The sequence below is a fragment of the Nicotiana tabacum genome, chromosome 24 (assembly GCF_000715075.1).
Source record: "Nicotiana tabacum cultivar K326 chromosome 24, ASM71507v2, whole genome shotgun sequence".
NCBI classification, from domain to species: domain Eukaryota; kingdom Viridiplantae; phylum Streptophyta; class Magnoliopsida; order Solanales; family Solanaceae; genus Nicotiana; species Nicotiana tabacum.
This window is the reverse complement of record NC_134103.1, coordinates 15016373-15022594: the sequence shown is the minus strand read 5'-3', so window position 1 is coordinate 15022594 and position 6222 is coordinate 15016373.

Genomic DNA, 6222 nt, shown 5'->3' with positions numbered 1-6222 from the left:
ATAAAATAGAAAAGTAAATAAATAAGGTATAAAATAGAGAAGTAAATAAATAAGGGATCGGGGCTAACACACTCAAAACGACCGGCCGGGTCATTACATACTGCCACCATAGAGTTGTTGTTGCGCCCAATTGATGACTCTGTTCCAAATTGCCTAAGCATATCTGTATTTAGTTAATAAATGGTTTCTTTTTTCATTGTGAGATTGACACAGTGTACACACATCTTGTACATTAAGGCCCCATCTCACCAATCTACCCACTGTTAGAAGTTTGTCCTGACATTGCAACCACATTGTGAATAAGGCTTTTGGTCTTGCAAGTTTCTGGAACGTTAGTTTTCTCCACCTTACTTTTGGATATTCTGGTATCAGTTGTAAGTATATTTATTTAATGACACTCTTATGTTCAATAATAGGTCTTCTCAGTTGCCCGATGGTATCTCTTGCCCCCAGAATTTGCCTAACCATCCAACTAGAGGTTTGTGGAATGGTCACAGTTCCCACACTCTGATCCTTGATGTAGTAGGCATGTATCCATTTTATCCAAAGTTTATCTTGCTTATGAGTCAAATCCCAGTGTGTCTTTGCAATTGCAGCAGTGTTCCATATCTGGAGATTATGCAAGTTAAACCCCATGTAGACGTAGGCAGGCAGATCTTCTCCCAAGCAATAAGGGCCTTCTTTGTAATTGTATTACCCCCAGCCCACGGGTTCAACTACTTGTATCACCTTAGCTGGTAAAGGGAAGAGTTGAGGCCAATAAGATTGGATCCCAAATAATACTGTTTGAATCAATTGAATTCTCCTATAATATGATAGCTTCTTTGCAGCCCATGAAGAGATTTTAGCCACAATATTTGCTATAAGGGGTTGCCAATGTACCATGGTGAGATTCTTAGTGTCCCTAGGTATTTAAAAGAATGTTTACCTAGTGAGTAACCTAGTAGTTGAACTATAGTCTATTTCTCCCTCTGTGCCATTCCCCCATAATAGACTGCACTTTTGGTTAAGTTAGCTTACAAACCTGAGGCTGCAGAGAATGTAGTAAAACATGCATGAAGTCTCTGAACAGATTCACTGTCTCCTCTAGCAAACAACAACGGGTCATTAGAAAAGCTTAGGTGAGTGATCCCCAGCCTTCTACACCTTGGATGGAATTTATATCTTTTCTCATGTTGTAGGTCTTTAAGTAGTCAACTCAATTACTCCATGGCAATGACAAAGAGAAAAAGAGATATGGGATATCCTTGTCTCAAGCCTTTGGCTACATTAAATGGCGCAACTGATTCTCCATTAAGTAGAATAGAGTAATTAACTATTTTGATACAGTTTATTACCCATTTGATGAACTTCTCTGGTAATCTCAGTCCTTCCATAACTTGTTCTAGGTAAATCTATTACAATGAGTCATAAGCTTTTTGTAGATCTACCTTTATCATACATCTGGGGGAGATATTCTTTCTACCATAGGATTTGATAAGTTCATGTGTCAGAATGATGTTGTCTGTTATCTTCCTTCCGGGGATAAATCATGCCTGAGCCTCTGAGATGATGTAGACCATAACTTTTTATAACCTGCTAGTGATGACCTTAGCAATAATCTTGTACAACACTGTACAACAAGCTATAAGCCTATAATCTTTGATTGTATCTGGATTTGGAACCTTAGGCACTATAGTGAGTCTAGTGCATTTTATAGCTTTATACAAGGTTCTTGTGGTGAAGAAAATCTTGCACAACCTCACAAACTTCATTCTTAAAAGTGGACTATGTCTCCCCCTCTAGGGCGACCTCGACCTCCCCGACCTCCACCTCGAGCTGGCTGAGCAGGTGGGGCGGTAGCTGTTGCCGGAATCATAGCCTGAGGACCCGGTGGAGCACGTGGCGGCTGAGAAGTCTATGGAGGTGCAACCCTCCTAAGTTTGGGGCAATCCCTCACCACATGACAGGTGTCGCCACACTCAAAACAACCCCTCGGAAGGCGTGGCTGCTGTGACTGACTCGGGCCAGGTCTGTTGGACTGGCCACTAAAAGCACCCCGAGCAGGAGGCACACTAGATAATGGCAGTTCATAATAAGGCTCCTGGGTCTAGAAGGGACTGGAACACCACTGACGGCTGGAAGAGCTGAATGAACGGGGTGACTCACATAACCCCTACCAAGGCGAGCTGTTGGGGCACGAGCTCCAGAATAAGAACCAGTCTCTCGAGACCTCTTGGCCTCTCTCTCCTCCCGGTCCCGGGCAAGCATGCCCTCCAATCTCCTGGCAATACTCACAATCTGCTGATAAGAAATATCCGTCTCCAACTTCCTGACCATACTGATCCGGATACTCGGGTGGAGTCCCTCAATAAACCGTCGAACCCTCTCCCAAATTGTGGCAACTAAGGCCGATGCATGTTGGGCCAAATCACTGAAGCGGACTGCATACTTTGACACAGTCATAACACTCTGGTGCAACTGCTCAAACTCCGCGCGCCATGAGTCCCTGAGGCTCTAAGGCATACTCTCTCAAAAATATGTCCGAGAACTGAATCAATGTAAGTGAAGCTGCCTCATCCGGGCTACTCAACTCATAAGCACGCCACTACTGATAGGCAGCTCCTCTAAGCTGAAAGGTGGTAAAAGAAACCCCACTCGTCTCCGCTATGCCCATAATACGGAGAATACGATGACACTCCTCTAAAAAAAACCTGAGCATCATCTGTAGCCAATCCGCTGAAGGTAGGTGGGTGGTACTTCTTGTACCTCTCAAGTCGGAGCTGCTGCGCCTCAGAAGGGACTGGCTCAGTCTCATGCTGAACTGGAGCTACTTGCGGCACAAGAATGAACTTTGGGGCCTGATCAACCTGGACCCTCTGCTCAGGAGTGCGGGCTGCGGGAGTCTGTGTCCCTCCCCCGGCCTGAGATGTGGCGGGATCTAATGGAATCAATCCAGTCTGAGCTAAGGTGCTGAACATGCACATGAACTGGGCTAGAGTCTCCTGGAGGGCGGGTGCAGCAATAGGAACCTCTAGTGCCTGCCCTCCAGCTAGAGTTGCTGGGGGCTCCTCTGTCGCAGCTTGTGCGGGTGCTCTGGCTGCATCGCGTGCTCGTCCTCTACCCCGTCCCCGGCCTCTAACGGCTCTAGCAGGGGGCACGGGTGCCTGGTCATCAGATCTCCCGGTACGGGTCCTCACCATCTGTGAGAAAGAATGGAATAGAGAAATTTTAGAATTTGTTGCCAATAACTAGCACGACAAGGAATCAAAAAGAGTATGATTGTTTCTAATAGTTCCATAGCCTCCCGAAGATAAGTACAGACGTCTCCGTACCGATCCGCGAGACTCTAATAAACTGGCTTGTGACTCACGACACATACGAACCTAGAGCTCTGATACCAACTTGTCACGACCCAACCCCTCCCTCCGTGAAACGTCGTGACGACACCTAGTCTCTACGACTAGGTAAGCCTAACACTTGCGGAAATGAGAATAAAAAAAATATGGAAATTAACAACTAACAATAACAGATATTTTAAATAAGCAATTGAGATGTCGCTCGGCATATATAATAATCTACTCCCAAAATATACATAACACTCCCAAGACCCGGAATATCGTAAGTCACGCTTTTACGAAGTTCTAACTGTTTTATACACCATTGTCTATAAAAATAAAAATAAAAATCAACATAGGGGATAAATGGGCACTCTGAGGATCTGCGGGCGCGGGCAGATATACCTTGAAGTCTCCGAAAGCAACAACGATTGCAACTAAGGACGAGGCTGGTAGAAATAACCTGGATCTGCACACGAAAAAGCATGTGCAGGAAAGGGTATGAGTACTCCACAATGGTACCTAGTAAGTGTCGAGCCTAACATCGGTCGAGTAGTAACGAGGTCAAGTCAGGCTCCTACTGGTGTGTGTGTGTGTATATATATATATATATATAATAAAACAAGGCAGAGTAAAATATCGCAGTACAATAAAGACCAAAATTTAACAAAAATGAAATCATAGAAAGATAACAGCTCAGTACACAACAATAACCACAGGGGATCTCTCGAGATACCGTCTCGTAGTCTTAAACGTAAATGTGCAGGGGGTCTCCCAGAATACCATTTCGTAGTCCCAAAGTAAATATGCAAGACAGCGGGATCTCCCGAAATACCGTTCCGTAGTCTCAAAGTAAATATGCAAGGGGATCTCCCGGAATACCGTTCCGTAGTCCCAAAAATAAATATGCAGGGGGATCTCCCGGAATACCGTTCCGTAATTCCAAAAGTAAAATACCCAGCTCAAACAGTAGAAATAATAGCTACAACACGAAATCCTACAATTTAGACTAAGTACGAGTCAAGGAAGAGGCATGGAATTCACTAAGCATGCTGCACAGAGTCAGATAGGCAATTAAGACACGTAGACATGCTATTCTAAACTATTCTAAACTAAACAGGATAATTACATATGCTGGTGTAGCTCAAATGAAGTGAAACATGTTATTACTTAGAGAAAAATAGAGTTTTACAACGAATAGTCCGTATACGCACTCGTCACCTCACATACACGACGCTCACATATTAAAGGGTACCAAATCCTAAGGGGAGTTCCCCCCACAAGGTTAGGCAAGCCACTTACCTCGAACCAAGCTCAAATCAATTCGTAACGATGCTCTTTCCACGAATATCCAACTCCGAATGGCCCAAATCTAGCCAAAATCAATTACATATCATAAATATAACTACAAGGAACTAATCTAGCTACTGAAATCAAAGCTAAAGCAAGAAATTGGAAAATCGCCCCAAAAAGTCTCCCCGGGCCCACGGCTCAAAATTGGGTAAAAGTCACCAAATACGAATACCCATTCACTCACGAGTTCACTCGTACCAAAATTATCCAAATCTGATGTCTAAATCCCAATCAAAACTCAAAAATTAGGTTAGGGAACTTTTCCTCCATTTCCCCAACTTTTCAATCCAAATCCGAAATTAAATAAAGAAATCAACATTAGATTAATGAAACATAACCAAAATCGAATAAGGAATCGTTACCCCAAAGCTCTCTCTGAAAATCCCTCAAAGAATTGCCAATTTCCGAGCTCCCAAGTCCAAAAATGGAGAAATGAATCAAACCCTCGAAATTCTCTCTTTTCTGCCCAGCGGACTCGCACCTGCGCCCTCATCATCACACCTGCGGTGCCGCTTCTGCGGCTAGGATTACGCACCTGCGATTTTTCATTAAAACTCCAGAGTCCGCACCTACGCGCCTAAGTCTGCATCTGCGAATACGCTTCTGCGTCTACTTGTCCGCTTGTGCGGAACCTTAGGTCCTCCTCATCTCCGCATCTGCGACTACCCTTCCGCAAATGCGGCTCCGCTCCTGCGGCTCACTCGTCGCATCTGTGACCCCTGACTCCCAGGCCTAAAGGCGCACCTACGATCCTAGCCTCGCTTTTGCGGGGCCGCACCTGCGGACTCTCCACCGCAGGTGCGAAAACACCAGGAACAACATATCAGAAATTCTTCTAAGTCCAAGTTTTCATCCGTTAAGCACCCCGAAACTCAACCGAGGCCCCTAGGACCTCACCCAAACATACCAACCAATCCTAAAACACCATACGAACTTAGTCGAACCTCAAACCACCTCAAATACCATCAAAAACACCAATTACACCCGGATTCAAGCCTAAATAACTTTGAAATTTCTGAATTCGACAACCGATGCCGAAACCAACTAAACCAAGTCCGATTGACCCCAAATTTTGCACACAACTCATATTCAACATTACGGACCTACTCCAACTTCCGAAATCGGGATCCGGTCCCGATATCAAAATTTCCACTACACGTCCAAATCTCCAAAAATTCGACTTTCGCTATTTCAAACCTAAATAAGCTACAGACCTCCAAAACACTATTCGGACACACCCCTAAGTCCAAAATCACATAACGGAGCTAACAGAACCGATAGAACTCTATTCCGGAGTCGTCTTCACATAGTTCCGATTACGGTTCAAATCTTAAGGCTTAAACCTCCATTTAGGGACTAAGTGTCCCAAAACACTCCAAAAACCAAAACGAAACCTCCTGGCAAGTCACAATAGCAGAAAATAGATATGGGAGAAGCAGTTAATAGGGGATCCAGGCTATAACTCTCAAAACGACTGGTCGGGTCATTACAGACCTACCAGAGTACTAGATTATTGTTATAATTTTCTCATCCCATTATGTTATTTAAAGTA